The following is a 26,265-nucleotide window of genomic DNA, read 5'->3' on the forward strand; positions in this document are numbered from 1 at the left end:
TGTTGAGAGATGAAGGACTCCAGTCATGCATTGTGTGCTGGGATTACTCTTTAGTATTTACCCTAGAAGGAAGAGAAGCCCGAACACTTGTATTCCCACCCTTCGGGGTAGAAACACTTGGGGTAAAAGAAAGATCAAGAACTGAGGATGCAGTATATACTGATGAAAGTAATAAACAGCTTTAGCAGCTTGAGTAAACAATTTCCCTTTCAAAGACAGACCAAAAGGCCTAAAGGGCTACATCCGGGGTTCTCCTAGTCCTTACCCTGTCCTTATCATATGGCCTGCAGAAATTGTGCTGAGAAGTTTCATCCATTTCCAACCAACTTGTAAAGATTTGTCCCTACTGAGAGCAGAACATAGGGTCTAATTCACATCTGAGTCACCAAGCAACAAGGCAAGAAACTGAGCACACAAAATGGGAGGTCTTAAAATGGCAACTAGAAAATTCAAAGTGAATCTTAGGGAATTATGAAACTGGAATTCAAAATGAAGACTGTTACCCACTTCATCTAAATCTACAGCTATCTACCAATCTGGGTGAAACACTAGTATAATTTTTGTGCTGCAAATTCTATCTACATTCCTTTTCTCTCTGGAAGGGCATATAGGAAATGTATTTCTGAAGGCCGTAGTAAGTTGGTAAAACCAAAATTCAAATACGTATGTGGTAGAGGTTATGTTGATGTCCTGTCCAGATCTTTCTTTATGAGGCCAGTGCCAATAGGGGGCCACCTCACCAGGGAAGTTACACACACACACACACACACACACACGGTTCGTAGGGCTCATAGCCAATTATTGACAGACACCCTTGGCTGGCAATTCAAAGTATAATGTGGCTTATGGTGTGTTTCATTCCTCCACAGTCCCTCTTCTCAGTCCTACAGTGAATCTACCTCGAGCTGAGGCTAAAATTTACTTGAAATCACCCTTCCTTCCTCAGCCTACATCACCTCCTCCCTCATAGCCTCTTTCTGAAGAGCATTCCCTCGATAAATAATGGCACCTGAATCCTTGTCTCAGGCTCTGCTCCTGAAAGTCCAACATAAAACAGTGTACCTCCAGGTTAGGCTATTGTCTCAAAACCTGAATTATTTTGGCTTAATTTAGATTGTATTGGAATAAATGTGCTATAGTTTAGAGATTCATCCCCCCAAACCCCATGTTGAAGTCTTATCCCAATGTTAGAGATGGGGCCTGATGAAAGGTGTTTGGGTCATGAGGGTGGATTCCCCATGAATAGATGCCCTCTCTGGGGAAGGGAGAGTGAATGAGCTCTTGCTCTGTTAATTCCCACAAGAGCTGGTTGTTAAAAAGAGCCTGGCACCTCCCTCCTTTCCCTTGCTTTCTCTCTCTCACTTCCCCTCTTACCATGTGATCTCTGCACATGCTGATTCCCCTTCCTCTTCTGACATGAGTGGAAACAGTTGACACCCTCACGGCAGATGCTGGCACCATGCTTCTTGTACAGCCTGCAGAACTGTGAGCCAAATAAACCTCTTTTATTTATAAATTACCCAGCCTCAAGTATTCCTTTATATCAACACAAAATGGACTAAGACAAAATCCTTCCTCATTTTGAGGTCACATAAATGTAATAAATTTTGAGTAGGTTCTTAGAATTACAAATATATTGTATACAAAGGCAGAACTTTCCATATTTCAGTTGGCCAGTTCATTGCCCATCCAAGCTGTGACAGTGTTGAGAAGGAAAATAGGAATGCTTTATTCAAATGAATGATTGCAATGTATTGTAACAGTTTCTCCCTTTGCTCCTTTTCTGTATGTATAATCAGTTGGCTTGCTTTTCTTGTTTGTTTTTAATCTTTTTATGTAGAAAAGTTGACCCTCGAAGCTTAAGGAAAGAATTTATTTAGCTTAGTCCGAGTCCTTTTATTCTAATTTCAATGCTTTGTCTTATAAAGTTGATCTTGTGTATTTGATGGATTTTAAGTGGTCTCTTTCTCATGATTTCTATTACAACTTTATACTGGTTATAGTCAGTTAAGAATTTTATCTGTCTCCCGCATTTTATTAGCAAGCTGTGTGAATTATCTTCACAATATGCAGGCTTGCTCCTTTGGTCAGTTATTTCTCTAGGAATTATAATGCCTCTTGAGAACTTGGTCAATTTCTTCTTTATTTTTAGTTCACATTTTTAGTAATAACATTATTAAAAACTTCACTGAAGATATACTATTTATTACACTCTCTTGAGCCTAAGTTCTCTTGAGTGGATTTATTTATTTGATTTATATACTATTTTATCATGGAGCAGTTAGATTTATATTTTAGTTAGTTTTCTATTTTCTTACATTATATTAGAAATATACACTGCCTTAATTAAAATGACACCACATGGTGGCTATATCTTTTTTGGAGGACAACGTTCTTTCTTTGTTGCTTAGAATAATCCAAAATGTTACCAATATAAGCATAACAATAATATACATTTTCTACATTATATTATTGGTTACCTAATTAATATTAACATGATATTAGTAGGTATAGTTTATTTTTCAAATTGCCATAACTATGTAGCCTTATTTAACATTTTTATTTTGTTTATTTTGTGAATTTCCAGTTATAACTAGATATACAAATATTTTCCTATGTATTCAACAATAAACAAATAGAACGATATCCTTTTTACTTTTCTCAGTTTCTTAAACATAAATTGAATATAATAACAAGAATTACCTCATAGAATTGTGGAGAAAACACAGGCTGGCAGGTAGTGAGCCCTCAACAAACACTAGTCTGACCGTTATGCTAGTACAGCAGTCTGTATTTCAGTTTAGACACCCACCAAAAGGAGTCACTGTCACATCAAAGAAGAAGTGAGGGTGTGGGGAAGTCTCATTATCTAATGATCGGCTAAAGGAACTAGCAGTATTTTGTGGAAGAAAAATTAGATTTTACCTGCGTGTCCCTAAAGGCCAGGGTGAGAATTGATAGGTGGAAGCCATGGGAAGATGGCCTTCATTCCCACATATGGAAGAAGTTCCAGCTGCCTTACAAGGAAGTCAGTTCCCTGTCACTGGAGATTTTAAGCAAAAGCTGGAGAGCTACCCACCAAAAATATTACAAAAGTGATTGCTCAAGTGGCTGGGAAGTTTGGCTGGAAGAATTCAAGATTCCTTTCAACTCTAATCACAAAAACCAGTAAAACCTAAAGCTCACGGTATGTTTACTGTGCAGCACTATGTCAAGCACTTTAAGTGCATTATCATTTAACCATCACAACTTCAGGAGGTAAGAGCTAAGATGATCACTCCCATTTCACAGATGAGGAAACAATGGCTTACACACTGTGCCTTAAAGCAGGGGTTCCCAGCCCCTGGGCTATGGACCAGTACGAGTCTGTGGCCTGTTGGAAACCAGACCAAACAGCAGGAGGTGAGCTCCAGGAGAGTGAGCATTACCACCTGAGCTCTGCCTCCTGTCAGATCAGTGGCAGCATTGGATTCTCATAGAAGCGCAAACCCTATTGTGAACTCTGCATGCAGGGGATCTGGGATGCACTCCTTATGAGAATCTAATGCCTGAAGGTCTGAGGTGGAACCGTTTCAACCTAAAACCATCTACACCACCCCGACTCCATCCGTGTAAAAACTGTCTTCCATGAAACTGTTCCCTGGTGCCAAAAAGGATAGGAACCACTGTCTTAAAGGACCAGACAAAATATATTGCCTTCTGTTACATGAAAAAAGTGACTCAGATCCCCTCAACAACAACAGTGGACATTCTCTCCATTTTTACATAGTCTCCTAGCCTAGTCTTACAATTTGGAATTCCTTCTGTTTTGGTCAATAGGCAAGGTTATGCTATGTTCACAAACAATTCCAAAATCTTCCTGTCTTCTTACAAAGGTTTCTTTCTCATTCACTACACATGTTTCTCATGCGTTGGCTCCAGGACCTGCTCTGCATATCCTACTCTTGGATCTGGGTTGATGGAGTGGCCACCATCTCAAAAGGTATCTGTAATCATAGCAAAGGACAAACAAAAGAGCTCTGGAGGGTGACACACTGGCAGTAAAATGCTCAGGTAAAGAAGTGACACAAAGGCCACTTTACTCCACTAGTCACTGGTCAGAACTAGTCACTTGGCCACCCACCCACAAGGGGCTAGGAAGTACAATCTTGTGAAGCTCAGAAGGCAGAGAGCCAGAAGTATTTGGTGAAGCAAACTAAAATATTTTCCCCAAGATATTAATGAAGTGAATTTTTTGTAGTAGCATAATATAGTGATAACATTGTTCATTTATTTCTCTTTCACAGCATTTATTCCTCTTCAAAAAGTAGAGTTTCTTCTAACATGAACACAAACCATTAAGATGTAAAATACTTCCAAAGCATCTGAAATAAAATAATAATTAATAATAATAAAAGATGTAAAAATACTGCAAGAATATAATAGTATCTGTTCACTCCCAAAACAATCCACTTGAGTAAAGATGATGACACAATTTTAATATGTAGTCTTTTCGAAATCATAGATTAAATTTCTATTAATCTTGATAATATAAATGATGAAGATTCATTTTCCATTAACAGCTTTATTGCTGTTTATACATCATATAAGTCATTAAATATTTTGTCTTCCAAATGATCTCTACTTTCAAAACTAATTCACAAAAAAGTATGCTGTCTTTAGGACACAACTGACTTTTGATTGTTCCAGTTGGAATGATAGCGTTTTGATAAAAGCTATTCTTGCTACTCTTGGAGGCTCCAATGAGAAAGCAAAGGTTGCACTGTGTAAGAACAGTCAGTCCTTGTGATGGTTATTTTTGTGTGTCAACTTGATTGAGCTAAAGTATACCCAGATAGCCAGAAAACATTATTTCTGGGTGTGTCTGTGAGGGTGATTCTGGAAGAGATTAGCACTGAATTACTACACTGAGTAAAAAAGATCCACCCTCACCAATGTGAGAAGGCATCATCCAATCCATTGAGGGCCTGAATAGAACAGAAGGTGAGAGGAAATACACAGTCATTCTTTCTGCTTGAGCTGGGACATTCATCTCCTCCTGCCCTTGAACATGGGAGCTCCTGGTTCCCAGGCCTTCAGACTCTGGGACTTAAACCATGGCCCCCCCAGGTTCTCAGGCCTTTAGACTGACTGAATTATATCACTCACTTTCCTAGATCACCAGCTTGCAGATGGCAGATTGTGGAACTTCTTGGCCTGCATAATCATGTGAGCCAATTCCCATAATAAATCCTCTTTTAGCTATCTATCTATCTGTCTACCTATCTATTATCTATCTATCTATCTATCTATCTATCTATCTATCTGTCTCTATCTCTATCTCGTTCTCCTACTGGTTCTATTTCTCTGGAGAACCCAGGCCAAAATAGTCCTCTAGGCTCTTTTCCACCTTGTCATCCTCTAAATCATCGTGGCTCTAAAACACTCTATAACAGGCTGAGAGTAGTTGTTAAGTGTTGCCTTCAACCTATTCAATTAAATAAGCAATTACTTTAAAATTGAGAGTTAACCATAACTGTAATTCTAACTCCAAGAGCTATGGCTTTTCTGGTATGAATCACTCCCTTCAAAGGCACAATCCAGAAGCTTTCTCTGCACAGTATCAGAAAAATGAATTTCTTTAGTTATGAGCTGTCATAGCAACCTCAACTCTGATTCATTTTCCCCATTTCTTTATTCAGATACAAGGGTTGAATGTCTCTCTCTCAAAAAGATGGTTTGATTACTTCAACATTATTCTACTTTATAGAAATGAATTTTTTAAATAAAAAGGATCCTTTTTTGTTAAAAAAGTCTAGAACCTAAAAAATCATATCTTAATTTCTATAATATAAATTGGAAATATATAGTTTAAAATGGAAATATTTGTCTTCGGGTTTGCAAATACTTTCATTGACAAAGTGTTGAGGACTTTTTTTTAAGTTTTTTTCACTTTGGCACTAGAGAATTTAAACTAGGAAATATACTGGAGGAGAAAAAAATTATGACAACCTTGTGAAATAGCACTGCATCCTTGGATTCGTGTGCTAGTTCTCACTGATGAACTAAAGTACATGTCAGACTTTTTTAGTAACCATGCTCCTTTGACATATTTTAAAGGGCAGGCTATTTGCATTTTGTGAATGCAATAGGCTATTTTCTTCCCTTTGACTTCTTTTGCCTTTCTTTTGCCTTAGTACTTTTGTTCCAAGAGAGGATGTGGTTACTACAATTACTATAATGTAAGTATTGATAATCTAACTTATCACCATCTGGAAATAGAGATGTCCAGAAAAGTTCCCATTCACTTGTTTTAGATGCTAAATCACAAAATTTGAATGTTTTCACTAAATGTATTACATAGGTTGAAGATTTTGCTGTAACTTTGTCTGGTTGACTTTATTACCAGCAAGTTGTTTTCTTTCTAAACTTTCTAGTCAACATACATGTGCAAAGGCACTATATATATATGTATCATATCATATCATATCATATCATATCATATATCATTGAAAATCAAACAGTGGAATCTCTGACCCCAAGAAGGTTATAATCTAGTAGAGTTATTAAGAGTGGGCATATAAAGAAATAACCGTACTACAAAGAAGCAAGTAAAAAGTGTTAGAGCCACAAGTGCTTTTGTGCATAGCACCTAGAGATCACCTTGAGTTAGAGTATATGGGGAGAGCTTTGTGGAAAAGCTGGCATATGAACTGGGTTGAACCTTAAAGTATGGGTAGAATTTTGAGAGGCAGAATTGGAATAGAAGAGTGCTCTGAAAGGATAAAATATTAAAAAAAAATAGGAGATGTGTTTGGGAAAAATCAAGTAGGCTTATTTGGCTATAGTATAGGGTACAGCAAAGAAGAAATAAAAACTAAAATGTAAAATGTAGAGTCTAAAAGTCCTGTAATGCTTAAGCTAGAAGAGATCTCAATAACCCTTTGTCTTATCTCGTGTTTTTACAGATGTGGAAAATAAATGTCCCTTTTCACATGTTCCTTTGTTTATATGCCCTGTTCTAAACACTGATTTTTAATTTGTTTGTGTTGTCGCATCGCCATTGATAGGCTCAAATGTAATTTTGATGCAAATAGCTTGAGTAAAAGTTACTCAACAAATTCATCCATGAAATATATACATACATGAGAAACGGTAATCACATCTTTCTTTTTCCAGCTCTGATAGCCAAAATTTGAACATGATGTATCTTTTCCCCAGAGTTCAGCTGGTTAAGTTTGTAAATTTATTTGGCTGCACAAGGGAATGAGGCTAAGCTATACTTTAAGTTTCATAGGCCAAGTTCTTCGTTTTTACTATTCTTGCATTTCAGGACACTGCACACGAATCAATAGCATTGGCTTCAGCCTATTACCTAAGAAGTACATGTCCTTTAGATTTGCCCTTGCAGATTTTGCCTGGTGTCCTCAAATATGAGTCCCAGTAGGCACTGAATCCTGTCCCCTTTTCCATTCTCCTAATGCTAAATTGTGTTCATAAAATCACACACACACACACACAAATAAAACCAAAGCAAACAAACAAAACTTTCCCATTCAAATCTCTTAAAATTTTAAATTAAAATTTAAAATTTTACAATATCTGCCCTCCTGAACAAGTTCTGCCTCTCTGATATTTTGGTTACAGTGTCCTCACCCAAGATACTGTTCTTTTCAACTGCTGTTTCTCTGTGGAAACTCACAGCCAGCTAAGCCTGTGTTTCCATTCACTCTGATAAGAGCTCTCTCCACTTTGGTCTTCACAAACTCAACTCTTCAGCTTCTAACATACAGAAAGAGTGAATGACCCAGCAAGCTCTTTAAAATAGCCCAGATGAAGCACAATAACGATTTTCGTCATTAAAAGCTCTTGGAAGCTTGTCGCTGTTGTCGAAATAGCTTTTCCTGTGTAGCTACTGAAATTTGCAGCAGCATCTCTTTGTCCACAGGCCTATTGGTGCCTTTCGGTAGCCCCTATTATGCCAAAGTCATCTTCCCCACCATTGTTTTCAAACCTCACTGTAGAACGCAAATCAGGGCCTGCCTGCCATACTGTGCCTAATAGTCATTCACTTTCTAGGCCTGTTGTTTGGAAAGCCGCAAGTGCTTTATTCTGAGGGTCAGTCTTTGGTTTCACCCCACACAGCAGTAGCTTGTTCTTCATACTATCCTCTGTGGGAAGAATCTTAAACACACCAGCCAGCCCCATGTTGTCAGCATAAGAGCCATGCAATATTGATAAAGTCAGATTTCACCCTACTCCTATCCCTCTGTGCACTTCAAGTGCTCGTCTACATATTCTAGTGTTGTATTCTCTGAATATTTGCAGAACTTAATTTTATTTTATCTGCTCCACTTGAACCTAAGTCTTCAAGTCCAGTCATCCAACTTAACAAAGTCACACACAAACTAGAAGGTCCTCGTATAAATTGGAAAAAAGCCAATAATAATTTGTTACCATTCACCAAAAAAGGTGCAATAATATCCACCTGGGTAGAGTGAAAGTCTCATCATGAACAGAAACAATTTAGAATTTGCCCAAGTACATTACAGCTGTACATATTTTTAAGAAAGTGGTAAACATACTTAACATTGTCTATAGCATGAAGGTAGAGACAAACTTAGAGTCAGAAATATATTTCCTAAAGAGAAGTTCAAACTTCAGGAAACTGAAGTAAAATGAAAATATTTATCCATTATGATTCTGTTGCTGTTCTACCCTCCCTATCTACAGAAAAAACAAATTAATCATTTTCTGTTGAGACACGTTAATGGTCCTTTCTTTCTCTCATTCATTCAACACATGTGAATTGGACAAGAACTATGTGCTAGATATTATGCTAAACACTAAGGAGATATTGGTGAAAAATACCAAAACAATTCCTGCCCACATAAAGATTATGGTAGCTTGTGAGTTAAATAATAATGAATTTGTAAGTGTAAGGTGATATGGAAAGAGGGAGTTGAACAGAACTCTGAGGTACCCAAAACTTAAAGGATAATCAGGAAAATGATATTGCAAAGGGTGACAAGGCAAGAAAAAGGGTGAATAAATGGGAGAACTGATGATCTTCTTTCACACCAAAGTCCTAGATTTCAGACAAATTGCCATAACACATACAATGCTGAGCTCACAAGAAATTAAAGAAAATCTCTCTGTGGCAAATTAAAATTAAAATAAATTTTAAAAGGATAAGACAAATATAAAATGTCAGGAAACTAGGCCTTGGGGAGTTTAATGTCCAGGTATATGAGAATAGATATTAAGGCCTTAAATCTATGTTATGTGGGGTGGATGACCTGAGCCCCATATAGCATACACAATACTCAAAAGTGAAATATCGTCCATAAAAGCTGGGCTGGAAGATTTCTGCCTATCAGAAAAGGAACAGCTGAAGAAATCTGTTGATCTCTACCATAGTTCTGAGCATGAAAAAAATTGATAACCTTATCTAAAATACTGTACATATAATCATTCTTTTACATGAGTCCAAGGTTTAAAAGACTCTACTTAGACAGAGAGGGCTAGTGGAAGTCCATGATATCTTACAGACAAAAAATGCAAATCCTCGTTGGAGAAAAAGTTCCTCAACTCAGATCTCTTAAGAATAGCAGAGATTAATTTTATACAAGAGTGGGCTTACATTGAAAAATGAACATAAACTCAAGAAAACAAGCCATAGTGAGCAAGAGATAGCAGAAACAACCAACAGTTGTTGAACCTCGAGACTTAGATATCAGAACTAACAGACACAACATAAATAACTATGCATGAAGTGCCCAAAGAAATAAGAGACAGAATTAAAATTCAAAAAAGGAGCAAGAAGTATCAAAAATGACTAGACAAGTTTGAAGAGAAAAGAGAATATAATGGGTTGAATATTTTATGTTGACTTGGATCCACTCTTCTCAGCTTTTCCACCATGCTCTCTGCCCTCAGAAAGCTGACCTGTATGGATCATCGTAGAAATCGTATCATGACCCCTGACTTCTGATAAACTTTAGCCAGGGTGGATCATAGGTAGATCAGAGGGAGGAGGGAGAGTGAGACTTAAGATATCAGAACTAACAGACACAACATAAATAACTATGCATGAAGTGCCCAAAGAAATAAGAGACGGAATTAAAATTCGAAAAAGGAGCAAGAAGTCAAAAATGACTAGACAAGTTTGAAGAGAAAAGAAAATATCATGGGCTGAATATTTTATGTTGACTTGGATTCACTCTTCTCAGCTTTTCCACCATGCTCTTTGCCATCAGAAAGCTGACCTGTAGGAATCATCACAGCAATCATATAATGACCCCTGACTTCTGATGGACTTTAGCCAATGTGGAGCACAGGTAGATCAGAGGGAGGAGGGAGAGTGAGTCCAGGTGTTTATGCCCTTGGCTTTTGCCCTGTGAGGTCCCCAGGACTGGCTGTGCCTTTTGACAGAAGTCATTGCTCCCTCTACGTGGACCTGCTCCACAAAGCCTCCCTTCTTCTTAATTCCAGTGACTTCTCCCTCACTTAGAGTTGTGTTGATGCTATTCCTGAGTTTCTGCACTATTCCTTGTGGTTAGCCTTTATCCTAACCAGGAAAAAAAGACAGAGCACTCCAAAGAAATGGCAATTACACTGACAGTGAAATTCTTAATCGTAACAATAGAAGCCAGAAAACTGTGGAGCAATATCCTCAAAGTGCTGAAAGAAAAACTGTCAAGTTGAAATTGTATAACATTATCATTCAACAGCAAGCTCCATACAAAGCAGTTTAAGATAAACAGAAATCAAGAACATTTACTAGCAATAGACTTTTATTACAACAAATGTTCTACTTAGAAAATACCAAAGTTACAGAAAAAAACTAACATGAGAATTTAGTAACGGGACTGATAAAGTCAATACATTAAAATCAATAATATTTCTATATGCCATTAACAGATAATTAAAACATTTAATTTTAAAAATTATACCATTTTAATAACTACAATAAAAATGAGATGTTTAAGAATAAATCTGGCACAGGATGTAGAGGACCTTTCTAGAGCAAATGTTTAAGCTCTATTGAAAGACACTGCAGAAGAGAGAGATGTATTGTGTTCATGAATACAAAGGTTATCATCAACATTACAAGAGGTCAAGTCTACCCAAACTGATCTAATGGTTATAGATACATGTATCTACACATATATAGATACATATATATCTCCAAGATATTTTATATTCAAAAATTAAATTTAATAAAAGGAAAATTCAGTATCAAGAAAACCAAAGCAAGAATTTTTCTAAGGGATTAGTGCAATTTAATATTGCCAAGTGGTCAAGTAAAATGAAGACAGAGAAGTACCTATGAAATGTAATATGAAGTCTCTCTCTTTTAGTGACCTTGACAAAAGCAATTGGAGTTGTGGAGTTGTGGAGGTAGAGTCCAGACTATAATGAAATGGAAAGGTATAGAAAATGCTGACCACCTCTGCCAAGATCCTTGGCTCTGCCACAGAAGAGAAAAGAGGCTAGCTAGAGGGGAATATGGAGTGGAGAGGGAGTCTTAATCTTTTAATGTGTGGAAATCTTGAGTGTGTTCCCTGCTGGAAGAAAAGAGGCAGAGGAGAAGGAGAGGTGAAGATACTGGAGACAAGGAATAATGGCCACATAGAGATCCCTGAGACTGCAGGAGGAAACAGGATTGAATGCAGAGGTTCAGGGCTTAGTTTACCTATGCAGAAAGAAGAGAATGGCAACAAGAGTCAAGAGTGCGGCAGGCACAGTGACTCATGCTTGTAACCCCAGCACTTTAGGAGGCAGAGATGGGAGGATTTCTTGAGTCCAGGAGTTAGAGATTAGCCTACACAACATAGCAAAACACTGTCTCTACAAAAAAAAAAAAAAAAAAAAAATTATCCAGGTGTGGTAGCATACGCCTGTAGTCCCAGCTACTAGGGAGGCTGAGGTGGGAGGATCAGTTGGGCCCAGGAAGCAGAGGCTACAGTGAGCCAAGATCACACCACTGCACTCCAGCCTGGGTGACAGAGTGAGACCCTGTCTCAAAAAAGGAAAAAAAATAATAGATGCAAGAGTGTAGTAGATTGGGTGGTGGGTTATTAAAGAACTGCTTTTTATTGCCTTCTACTTTTTCTGGAAACAAAGATGTGAGAGGACCTAAGGATACATCCTCCCCTCACCCATTTTCTACTACTCAGCTTTGATGCCAGTAAATCGAGTAACAAATTCCAAAGAAATGGATAAGCAAGAAAATCTCAATACTGCCATGTAGATAGTTATTCCACCAGATCTAAGTCACAGTTGCTTGACGGTTCTATATAGCAGAGTCTTCAAGTGCAGGCCAGATATGGCTTTGCTTTAGTGGCTCTATTTGACTGTACAGAAGTCTTCAGGAAGATAGGATATAAGGGGAAAATAAAGCAGTAAAACTGTGCAGCTCAGAGTGCCATTGAGCAAAAGAATTGTGACTTGTCTGCTTTTGCATATTAAAACATTAATCTCCCCATAGGAGAGAAGCTCTGGTAATTTCTCTGCAAATGTCTTCTACAAGGATTCACAAGGGTAAAGAAAGATTCCTCACTATCCATTAATTTAAAGAACATGGTACATACAGATTCTCTTGTGTTTTCAATGAATTATGATTAGGCTAAAAACACAAATTCCTCTCATATTTTTCAAAAAGCATTTTTTCCTCTTCCCAAGATTAAGCCTTTATGTTGAATAATCTGCAAACAAACTTCACCTCACACATCAGCAAATATATCTCAATGTTCTTGCAATGTTAGTTCACAACAGTCCTCCATTAAGAGATAGAAGATGCTTCATAGAATGAGATTTAATCCATGGTTATTTTAATGAAGAATTATCACCCAAGGTGTACTTATTTTTTTCCTATATATATTGTTCTTACAGTATGTATAAATTCCCATGGTATCTGCACTGTAAGTAGCTATGGTACAAATAAACCTTAGCAGCATTAGCACCATCCAGCGTAAACAAACCCTTCCTAAAAATAAAATATATTTTGTGCTCAAGACATATCTTCTAAGACAGCAGTAGGGAAAAACAATCCAGCATGTACAGTGGTTTTTCTACATTTAGCTGCCAATTTCTACGGATGGCTTTAACCAGTGGATTTGATGGAGGTTGACATTTATTTCTGCTTATGTGGAATGTGCCGAGTAGAAAATTCAGTGACGAGGAAAATTTTTAAGTGTGCCCGATGCACATAAAATGACCATGTAAATGAAGCATATTGGGTTCCAAAGCTCTCATGAAAAGCAACAGATGTTTCCTTCCAACTATAATGTGTTTTAGGCCATGAAAAAAAATTGGCTAGAATGTTCAAAATGCATGATTAAAGATTTCCAATTCCTGGGCAATTTTATGAAGATTGTCATCATAGGATCTTCAGACAGCATGTATATGTTCAATAGATTGATCCAGTCAGAGCTAAATAACCATTTTCCAATTTAAAGAAGAGACAAATGGCAAAGCAAAGGATCCTACAGATACATAAATTGCTTTTAGCCTTTCTGAACTGGAAGTCACCTTCAACTTCATAACCACAAGGGAGAAAAGTCCACCTGGCCCCGGCCACCGCAGTGGTAAGCCACTCCCAAAGGGCATTTTCTTTCCCATCAATTGAAGCTCAAGTGAAGAACACCCAGTATATGAATTTAAACTGCTTTAGGCAGATCAGGGTAACAATATTTGTTTAAATTTAATTTAATTGCTTTTAGACAGCTCATGTCTATTCACATATCACAGTCTCTACTCCCCCCCCATTGTCTTATACCTAATCCATTTCACACACACACACAAATAATTTTTACTGGATTTTTAAATTTCACAAAAGAATGTCAAGTCTACCAAACATTTTTAAGTCAAGTTTTAGGTCTTAAGCAGCCATAAAGTGTATTAAAATAAAAACACTGTCAGAAAACATAACAGTGAAGTGTATGTTGCTTCCCTTTTGCTGAAGCCTTGTTTTACATGATAATACGCACAAAGGATTGTTTGGGGAATATGTAATCCATTTGGTTTTTTTCTTGTTTGGAAGGTTTTTTTCTAGTTTTTTTTTTCTAGTTTGGAAAACTCAAGTTTTTTTAGGGACAGGCAAATAATATACACAAGTGAAGTGGGTCAGGTATATGACAATAGGGAATGGCGGAGACCATGCCATGTGAATAGACATAGTTTGTTTAAAGACAGTTAAGTTCAATTTAAAAAAACATATGTTTTTGTCATCTAGAAGCTCTAGGTAGGTGCTACACATAATGCAGCAATTTTATTTATGATACCCATAGAGTCAATAGAGTGTACTTGTAATTCAACATTTTAACAGGCAGCTAAATAAGAGTAAATATTCTTCTCTATTAAATATGCTCAGCCACCCACATCACCCAAGATGAATTTATATAGTTTCTCATAAATACAGGTAAAGCTGTAATTGCATCCTAAATGATCATTGAGTATAGAATATAACAATAACAATCATATTAATAGCTGTTGATATTAATACTATAATTTTATATATTTATGTCATTTTTAGACAATCACACTAATTATTATTACAAATCTGTGAAATAGTTATTATCCTTATACAATATATGGAGAAAAAAAAAAGACTCAGATAGAATACAATGATTTTTTTTTTTAAAGACAGGGTATTGCTATGTTATCCAGGCTGGACTCAAACTTCTGGGCTCAAGCGAACCTCCCACCTCAGCCAGCACCAGGTCTTTTTAATAAATGCAAGTTTGTTCAGTTGCATTCTAGCAACTGTTTCTAATGCTAGAATGTGCAAAGCCAAAATCAAAAGCATGCATGTGAACAAAACTGCCATTCCTATTTAGATGAGCCCAAAGCTCTTCTATTCCAGGCCTCACCTCAATAGCTCACCCAGACTATCTGGTGGGAAATTTATAACACCGAATAATTGCTCAAATAATTGCTACCTTTTTATCCAAAATCATGGGAATCTGGGTAGTGATTTTTGAATGTCCCAATATATTTTTCTACCTAAAGCACCTCATATTTTGTACTAGTTAGTATTCATATTATCAAATTTAATTTTAAAGGCATGCTAACATGTAGCCAAGCTCCAAAATATATATTTTACATTATTATTGAAATGCTGTAAAAACTCGATATTTTTATGTGGTTTTACTGTAAGCCATCTCAAATCATTTTTGGAAGTATGCAGGGAATAAATTATGAATAAATAAGGATAAGCACATAAATAAGAAATACCCAGTTTCTGCCAGCAAAGGACAATGAATCCAGATTTTGTAACATCTCTGAGGTGATTATTATTCGTAGGATGTTCAGGTAACACTCAAATACCAAAACCTGTCACTCCTTTCTACTAACTACAACAGACTTTTTAAAAACTGCTACCTGTTGCTCTCCCTATACTTTTTTGTTTGTGGAGACAAAGTGGCCACCATTCCATTTGCTTGGGTACCTCCTGGTGCTGGCACTGAAACTCCTCAGTCTCAACCAAATCAAGATGCTTGTCATCCTAAAATGGAGCATGGGAATAGTAAAACTAGAGGTCCTTGAGGGTACCTTCTTGAACTAAGACTGTATTTTCCATAAAATCTTCTCATTTTTTATTATAATTAATGTTTTTGTGGACCAATGTGTTGGAAACAGAAAATACATGTCTGTGTAAGTTAGGGTCCGAAGTTAAATGTAGTATGATTTAGAATCCCATTGCAAAGTTTTTGTTCTGCAGTATCTACATTGATCTCTTTTTCTCTCACATGCACTCTTTATCAGTACCACATCGCCTAAGAGATTCTGACAAGAAAATTTAAATAAGTGGGAGAAAAACTCCCTTGAGGTTTTGAGGGGCTTTTCATCACTGCTAGGGCATTGTTCCTGTTGCTTCAAACACTCAACCCAAAAGAAACATGTAAACCGAAGCATGGAAATTCGAGAATCTTAACAAAAGGAAATTATAAGCTCCTCACCTGTTTTCATTTGTTGCTGAGCTCAATTATCTAGCCTATGAAAAGGAAAGTGGATGTTAGTAGTAGAATCTGACTTGGTAACCCACCCATGTGGAATCCCCTGCAGTTTTAGGCAGAAAGGTAAATATGGTCCTTCCACATTCCCAAAGCTTATAGCTCGCATATAATTTAGACAAACAATTCCCACCACACAAAAGAATTTCCCTTGGAAACAACACAGCTGGAATTGAGGAGTAGATAAGTAGGCCTGGAGATGCCTCCACACAATATTTATCCATCTTATCTATATGCAGCTTCCTGAGACAGCACTAGGAGATGTAGGGCTCACTAGCCTGAGATAAATAAGTCTCAGCTTCAGGATAAACCACAGGGCTCTTGTTAACAAAAGCAAGGCTTTCTCTCCTGCGTGATTTTAATAAGTAAATTTGTTCGTATACCAAGGTCACAGAAAGAGAACTATATTATATAGTTATGCAGCATTTAAGAAATACATAAACAGCTTATATGTATGAAAATAGTTCTGGACTATTTTCATTTTAAAAAATGCCTATAACTAGAATATAGACCCAAATACATGAACTAGAGTTTCAGGCTAGATATCCAACTTTGCCACTCTATTGTAATGGGCCAAAAGTCTATTATTTTAGGGATAATTTTGTCAGATTTGAAATGGAAACAAAATATCACACTGAGCAATGTTTGCTACATTGTGTTTTGTTGTTATACAAAGTAATAGATAATTTTGGATAATGTTGTGACACCTGAGTGAGCTGTTTAAGAAATTAACTATTATTCGTACTCATTCTTTAAATATTTATACTGAGTATATCTTCTTAGGTTAATGTAAATAAAATAATTTAAGAGCAGAGTTGTGGCCTAGAAATTGTAAAGAAACATTTTCAAGCTTCATGTTTCCCTTCCTGGAGGACCATGAGACACCATTAGGCCAAACATGTGAACATGAATGATTGAAGTTAACGGGGTGCTATGGGGCATAGGGTATGGTGCGTAATTCTTTAGTCTTTTTGAAGAGTGAAGCATGAAAAAAGAAAATGTTTTGGCAAAATCACTGATGTCTAGCATGAGTCCTTGCATATGGCATGAAAAGTCCCCAAAAATCATATCTTTAGTGAGAGATACCACAGGTTACTGGATAATAAGACTAAATTTTGAAATCTAATTCTCCTCAATTCCATTTATTCACTCAATGAAACTTCAATTAAAATCTAAAAATATTTTGGCACAGCTTTACAACATTATTCTAAAATTAGTTTGGAAGAAATATCAGTGAGAATGTCTTAAAAGGGGCACACAAACACACACACACATCAGAGAAAATCAAGAAGAAGGTATCAATCCTATCAGATATTAAGGAAATAGCAATGACATTTAAGCTTGTTTGATATAATTAAATCAATGTACCAGAACCAGAAATCTAGGTGAGAGTGTGTTAGTGTGTGTGTGCATGCGTGTGTGTATACCTCTAGAAAAATAAAATGTAATATGAGGTAATAGAAACACAAACAAGTGGGAAATAGAGGAATTATTTAAAAACTGCTGTTGGAAAAACACTTAACTATTTTTAAGAAGAAAATCAATTTAATCCTTATCTCACATCATATAACACCACCAAAAAATGTTGGATAGACTAGAGAGGAAAAAAATAATTAAAGAATTAGATATAAATTTTTCTAAGAGAAAAACAATTTAGGTAAATTTAAACCTAATTTAGGTAAATGAAAAAGTACTGTCTACACACACACACACACAAGAAATATGACATTCAACTTATCCATAAACACATTTTCAACTTTTGTATGTTAAAAAATATATATTAATAACATAAATGACAACAGGTCAGTATTCTTACCCTAATATGTAAAGGACATTTAAAAATTAACGAAAGGGGCCAGGCGTGGTGGCTCATGCCTGTAATCCCAGCACTTTGGGAGGCCGAGGCGGGTGGATCACTTGAGGTCAGGAGTTCGTAACCAGCCTCACCAACATGGTGAAACCCTGCCTGTACTAAAAATACAAAAGTTAGCCGGGCGTGGTGGCACGTGCCTGTAATCCCAGCTACTTGGGAGGAGAATCACTCGAACCCTGGAGGCAGAGGTTACAGTGAGCCGAGATTGCTCCACTGCACTCCAGCCTGGATGACGAGAGGGAAATCCAGTCTCAAAAATAATAATAATAATAATAATAATAATAATAATAATAATGAAAGGAAAACCAAGGTCTCAATATGCAAACAGGTTAAAGATATGAATTAGCACTACAAAATGAAGTACAAATAAAAATACACATTTCAAAAATGTTCAATCTCAAACAATAGTAGAAGAATATAGTACTTTTTTTATTTGTATAAATTTAAGGAGTACAAATACAGTCTTGTTACATGTATATATTGCATAGTACTTTAAAGTCTAGACTTCTGAGTAAAATCAGTCTTGGTCCAAGACCCAATTCTACCACTTACCTGCTCTGTGATCTTGGGTAAGTCACTTAACCTCTCAAAAAATAAGTTTTCGAACATTTAAAATAGGAATGAAAATATTGTCCTCCCTTTATGTTGTTGCAAAGAGTAAATGAGATAATATAAAGGTTTTGCATGGTAAATTGTCTATAAGAGGGGCTCAATAAATTTTAGCTTTTGTTGTTGTTACAATCACATTCACCTTTCCAATTAACAAACTTTAAAAAAAATCCCTCAATACTGGTGAGGATGGCAAAATGATTTATATCTTCCAGAAAGAATGAAATGAGTGCAAGCTTTCTGGAAAGCAATTTGGTAATATGTATAAGGCACTTTTAAAAGGTTCATACCCTTTATCCAGCATATCACATTTAGGAATCACTCCTAAGAAAAATAATGAGAAAAATAGACAAGGAATATAAAAAAATGAGATCATACAGAAAATATCCATCACAGTGTGATAGCAAAAACATTACCAATAATCTTAAGGTCTAAGTTGAGAGGGAAGGCTAAACAATTGATAATAATTCATAGGCCTATTAAACAGCAATAAAAGTTAGGCAAGTGCTTACAGCCATGGGAAAGTGGTGGTTTTTTTTTTTTAAGTATTTATTGCTGTGAACCAGAACAGAGCTTATCACAGTAGGTGGCAAATAGTAAGACTCAATCAATAATTCAATTGAATTGAACTATAGAATTCTAAGCGACAAAAAGCAGGCATTCATTTTTCACACACATACACACACACACATATCTCAACTTATATGAAAGATTCACACAAACTCTAGAAGTAAATATGATATAATTCTAACAATATTGTCTTTTGATGATTTTTTTCTGACTCTTTGGGCTTTTCTCTACTTCCCATTTTTTTTTCAATGGAGACTTAGTACATTTATAATCAGAAAAATAGAGAGTAGGAAAAAAAAAGAAAGAAATCCTAGAAATTGAGTAGAAGCCAGCTGTATCAATTATTTCTCATTACACTAATCTGAGTGTATACTCTTCTTTACTCCTACCCAAAATATAAAATAGGAAAAAGGATATGAATAGCATGAATAAATTGGGAGGCAGTCTTTAAAACATACCGTATGAAAAAAAATATTGCAGTAAATTTCAAAAAAAGTCAAAAAAGTATGTATCTAATATTAAGAAAATTATACATATGCTTTGCTCCCTATATAACTTGCAAGTATAAAAGACACACCATGGTATAAACCCTTTAGGTACAAATTACACATTGTTTTACAATGGAATTATATTTGCTTTTAGATACTTAATGTCACAAAGATTCATACATAGTGGTTATCATCAAGTTTTTAAAATCTGAAAAAAATCTATTCATTTAAAACTTCAACTCTATATGAAATCCAAAAGGTGTATTTCAGGAGATCAATGACATTCTCCAAGGGGAAAACCAAACAATTTCTCAGATTCCCCAGTTCTCAAACACACTCACCACAGACTGCCCTAGAAAGTGACAGAATATGTCAACCAGTGCTTCAAGTTACATGAGGGTGTGGCTGCCAGGCCACTGGCTGGACTCACTCACTGAAAGTTCAGTCTCCAAAAGGATGTGACTTAAATTCACACCTCAGTAAAATTATAGCTTACTATATGTCATGTACCTTTAAAGATGGATGGTAAAACCTTGACTCATGAAAAGCTAAGTTCTTGTATTCCATGGGTCTGCTATATCTACAATGTCTGCCGCTTATAAAAGTAAAACTTTGGCTGGGTCTGGTAGGCTCATGCCTGTAGTCCCATCACTTTTGGAGGCTAAGGCGGGTGGATAACCTGAGGTCAGGAGTTCGAGACCAGCCTGGCCAACATAGTAAAACCTCATCTCCACTAAAAATACAAAAATTAGCCTGGCATGGTAGTGTGCGCCTGTAATCCCAGCTACCCAGGAGGCTGAGGCAGGAGAATCACTGGAACCCGGGAGGCAGAGGCTGCACTCCAGCCTGAGCGACAGAGCAAGACTCCATCTCAACAACAACAACAAAAAAAATGACATAGAACATAAACTGAAGTCTATACCTCAATCATGTAACAAGTTCAAGTACTTAATTTACCTAATGCCAAGAGTTTGGACTTTTAAAGTAAAATATGTAGTGTTTTTACTATAGTAATTATTTTTTAAATTTTCCTTTGTATGATAAAAATATTTGTAAATAACTGCTTTGTAAGTGTATTTCTTTTGATGTAACTTCTAAGGTTTGCTTCCAAAAACTCCTAAGAGGGAAAATGTGAGTGGGATTGTAGAAGAAATGAGAATGGCCACAATTTGACAATTATTGAAACTGGCTGATGGGTATGTGGGAGTGCATTGTACTACTCTTATTTTCTACCTTTGAAATGTTACATAATAAAAAGCTTTTAAAAAAGGAAATGCATTTCTTAATTATGCCAATTTGGGTTCATTAACTTAATTTCTTTGTTCTCCATTCTTACAATAGCCACATCCAGTGAACATGGCTGAAATGTCCACCACATTGATCTTGAGGACATTCCAACCAGACACTTAAACAATACAGAGATCGCATTCTGATGCACAGATGACAGAATAAATTAATTGACTCAGCTATGTCCCATAATTTAATTATTCAGCCAAAGGCAGGGGTGTATATATCCAGCTTAACCAAGAAGAAATTGTAAAACAAGTTTCAGCTGTCATTGTAACCAATAAATTATAGTACTACATGGCTGATTCAATTTGGTCACTGGTGACCGGGTCATCACTATAACAGAGGACATTAGGGGATCTGCTGAAGCGTCATTGAGGTAATTTGCACTTTTTTTGCATTCTTCCAAGGGCAATGCAACAGAAAAAAAATAATAGTTATAGTCTTTGACTCCTAGAAAAAAAGAATTTGCTCAGCAGATGCTGTGAGGGGATTAGGATTAAAAATGCAAATGGTTAATACAATATCTATTTTAGAATAATCATAAGTTTTTTTCTATCATGTTCATTTAATTTGTTTTCCTTTCTCTTACCCAGACAAAAACAGAATTTTAGCATATTTAATTTAATTCCTAACAGTTCCTCACATAAGCAGATCTCACATAAAAGCAGTGTGTTAAATATTACAATCAAATCTTTAAAGTATTACTCATAATCGATCTTCTGAATATACTGCTAAGAATTTAGGTGCCTGTTGACTTTAACTTTATTAACTCACTATGATGTAAATAAATTATGTTTAAAAGAAAAGTTTAAAAAAATGAATATATTGCACTTAAAATGACTCAAGGTTTCTAAGCATTGCACACTGCCACCTAGTGCTAAATGTCTCTTTAACACCAAATGCATAATGGATGTCTTCCACAAAGTGGAAATGCTATATTTTAAACAAAATTTATTCAGAACAACAGGTCTAAAATACTTTATTCATAATTCCTTCAAAATAAGAATGCTATTGGAGATAAATGCAATGACATATACCATAAAATCACACCCATCTCAAATTAAAATTTAAAAGATCTGAATGGATTAGTTAATATAAAAAATTGCAAGTCTTGTTAATAAAGACATCCTCTCTTTTTAAAAACAAAGTGATTTACAGGTTTTGTTAAGGAAGACAAGAAATTTTTACTTTTTTAAAAAAAAGTGATTTTTAACTACTGCGCATCAATTATGCAGCTATTCTGTTATGAATGTGATGTATGCTAATCTCTAAGTGGAATATGTGGTTATCTAGCAAGTTTCGCATAAGAAGATGTTGAAAAAGACATCATAGAGTGTTAACTGATCACTAACAGTACTTTAAAGCTTCCTTGGAGATAGCCATAATCTCCATGCACCTATAGGTTCTAACTTCAATTAAAGATCCCACTGGTTTTAGTCCTACTTTATTTTTTATTTTCCCAGCATTGAATAGTTTTTGTGTTTTGGTTGTTCTAATGGCTAGAGCTCATCTCTGATCTTTTGGCTAAGAAAGCAAAGCCCCATGAAAATGAATGAGAACCATTTTGAAAGAACTAAAGGAAAGATTGCTATTGATGGTCAGGGAGTATATTCTATTTAATTCATTGTATTCTAAAATGGTTGTCCCCAAGTCTGATCTACTTAATGCACTACAACTATCTATTCTAAGAACTAAGGTGAAAGGTGAAAGGCTCATATTTATGTCAAATTTTTCATAGTAAAAAATATTAAGAGGATTCCTTGTAAATCATTGCCGCTTAACATTTAAAAACTCACACTCTCTTTTGAGAAACATAAAAATCTCGAAGTTCTCCTTCAAAGCTATTTAAAATATATAAATAAATGATCTATTATAAAGAACTAGTAAATGACAATTTTTAAAAATCATATTTTTATTTTGATCTTGGAAGATGCTTTACATTGATGCTGTTACTCCAATCATTAGAAGTCAGCATGACAATTAGAGTTGTCTGTGTATCTCGCAAACTTTTCTATCCTTGTAAAACAACAAAGAAAAACAATTGAGTAATTTCACCATTGTTTGTTGTATTGCTTTATTTTCATAACCAGAAGAGTATGTAAAGATAGATAGATAGACACAGATAGATCGATCGATTGATAGATAGATCGATAGACAGATAGATACATGCTCTCCTTTTAAGGGAGGAGATGTTGCCTTCATTCCCTTGAATATTATTGATTTAGATAATTCCCAAAGAAATGTATAACCAAAACCACATGATTTGAAAAACTTCTCAAAATTTCCTTTAATCAGTTTAAACAAATTACTGCCAATTCTATTTCACTTAGTTCTTCATAGGGCTATTTAAAATCAGGACACCAAGTTGGCATGGCTGCCTAATACAGAAGATAGAATTTACTCAAAATACTGCAACTCAAGAAACTCAGTTTGAAATATATTATTTAAGGACATATACTGTATTGAAACCCAATTCACATCATGCTGGAATGACATCTATTATAATAGCTAATGTTTGGTGAAATTACACAGTCCATTGAAAAAAATCTGAAGTTCTGGCTCCTAGATATTCCATTGGCCTTATGGTATACCATTGATAGCAAGATACTTCCAAGAAATAAGAAATAAGATAGTGAGTACAACTGTGCCTTATTTAAAAAACTATTACATATATTATTTATATAATATATACAATATTTATTATATATCATATATAATATATGATATATAATAGATATTGTATTATTATATGTATAATATATAATATATTTATATATAATAATCCTAACATAATATATTATGTTAATATATAACATGATATAATATTAATATATTAATATAATATATAATATATAAATATACTATATTAATATATTATAATATTAATATAATATATCGATATATAATAATCCTAACATAATATATTGATATATAAACATGTAATTATATAGAAATATGTATGATATATATAAATTTATATATCATATATGTCAAAATATATATAGATTATGATATATAAATATATATGATTATTATATATTTATATATAATCACATATACTATATATAATATACTGGATATATATAAATATATGTATATAAATTATATATAATGTAGTCCATAAAATTTCCTAAACATTTTAAATGTTTCTTTTAATCTACAAGGTAGTGAAAATATATTTAAAAAAATAAACTAACACAGTTTGATTCAAGTGACCATTGTGCCTGAGACTGAAAGAGTAATTAAAATTTTTGCACATATCTTAATGTCTTTTCTAGGTATATACTGATCTTTTCTAGGTATATACTGCTCTAAAGTTTTAGAACACAAAGACTACATGTATCTTGCACAACAAAATTCAATCATAGCATCATCATTTGGATTCATCTAAAAATAAATGTTTAAACTAAAATTATTTAATAATCTCATTTCTGAAGCCTAAATATTATAGTATATATGATTAGAGTATGCTCTAAAGAGCTCTCTAATCAAAGGTTTCTAACTCAACATTTTTTAAAAGTATTAACAAAGTGGCCTATGGAAAAGATTCCTTAAGGCTTTAGAAAGATATACAGGACATGTTGAAAAACTAAGGTACATAATACAGAAGAGACTCATACAGCTTTCACCTGAACATTTAACTTGAGATTATTTAAAACAGGGCATTTCTATCTATTAAAATCCCCATAGTTGTGAAAGACAAGAATTTATTTTATACAGATTAGATATGATATTTGTATATCTAATATTAGTACTACTGGGCATCACTCACTATGAAATAAGAAAATGTAATAGATATTCAGTAAGCATTTTACTCACTAATTATGATTCCATAATTTCTTTAACTTTTTGTTCTCAGATGTCAAATACTTACCTAGAAACTGCCACTCATTTGGTTGCTATGAGTTTTAAGATCAGTTGGCAGGTTTTTTTTCTGTCTTTCAGAGAATTGTCATCTTGGGTTCTCCCTCAAGGTAGTGAAAGTTAACTTTGTTACCCATCTGGGGATTTATAGTACTTATACTAGAAGATGCTCCAAGGTTTCAGAAAGGAAATAATTACTTTCAATTTGTACAATTTAGAACAAATATCTGGCTTTTCCCTAAGCTTAATGATTTTCCATTTCACACAACTAAAATATAATAGCATTATTTTATAATCAAGTTTAACTGATGAGTCTATGATAGTAGAGCGATTTAGTATTTTGACAAAAATCTTATGAGACATGAAGTCATTCAATTTGCAGCCCCAAACTGAAGCTCAAACACAACATTTTAAAAGTATTTTCTGCCTATACCTTTGCCTGCATGCTACTTTAAATAGAGGGACAAGACTAAATGGTCTATCTGGTTTTTCTTACACTTTATAAAGAGTCAAAAGCAAATTTGAGTTATAAATATGCACATCATAGTGATCATTATTTTATCACAAATAAATATTGATTTGCTTAATCAAAGAGAATACTCTCCTGGAATAAGAGCAGTATTTCAATCTGCAAACATGTTTCTTAATGTCACTGAGCATTTAGCCTATCTTCACACACACATTTCATAACCTTTCAAGGACAATCTTCTACATCACATTTTAAGGAAATGCACTGAAAAAGCAATCCATTTTGCAATAGCATTTTACATTACTACTAATTCACGAGGTTCAACCTTCAATGCCCATGTACCTTTCACAAAACTATTGATCATTTCCTATCAATGCTTTACAGGATTATATCACAAAGGAACACACAATGCATGTATGTGCATCAATACATAAAGGAGAGGATGCATTTCTGTGCATAGTATGTGAACTGACAATGCCCACTTGCCCAGTCCTTGCTTTACTCAACTTCTTACACATCATCAGCCAGCTGCCCTGTTGATGATTCCTTGCACCTTATGTGCTGCCTTATCATTGAGTCAGATTACTACCATTTCTGGTCCAGAACTCATTAAGAAAATTCCTTTTTCAAGCAAGGTCTTTGAAAGGTAGTTGTACACCTATAAAAGAACTATCTGGAGCTCATCTTGAGAGAGAGAAGATGAATTTATCCTCTGTCTTTAGGCTTTTACTTACAGAGCCACACCTTTATAAACAAGTTCTGTCTGTCATACTGACAGGAAGGAGATATGCAAAATGTAACATCTGGAGTCATAAAATATAATGACCTCAAATAACATTCTAGAAAGAGAAAGGAAAACTAGTTCTGGTTAGGGAGAAGATAAAAGAGGAAAAGGAGGAAATTTACATCATTAAAACAAGAGTAATAGAAAACCCTACCGGGTTTTTCCAATAAGTTTTGTGCTGCAGCAGCAACAACCTAATCAATATGTGCTTCCTCACCCTCTTGTCCCCAAAGAGAAACTGCTGGGCCCCTCTCCACCGCCTCCCCAGGAGCAGAAACTACTGCCCCCAAGGAAGGGAGAATTCAGAAGCGTGGGGAGGG

General features: G+C 35.0%; 1 protein-coding gene across 5 annotated transcripts in view; it reads right to left on the reverse strand.

The window, feature by feature from the left end:
• The window catches only part of INPP4B (inositol polyphosphate-4-phosphatase type II B), an 811,274-nt gene that overhangs the window by 783,771 nt on the left and 1,238 nt on the right, over positions 1–26,265 (reverse strand). The window lies entirely within an intron of this gene.

The sequence above is a fragment of the Pan troglodytes genome, chromosome 3 (assembly GCF_028858775.2).
Source record: "Pan troglodytes isolate AG18354 chromosome 3, NHGRI_mPanTro3-v2.0_pri, whole genome shotgun sequence".
NCBI classification, from domain to species: domain Eukaryota; kingdom Metazoa; phylum Chordata; class Mammalia; order Primates; family Hominidae; genus Pan; species Pan troglodytes.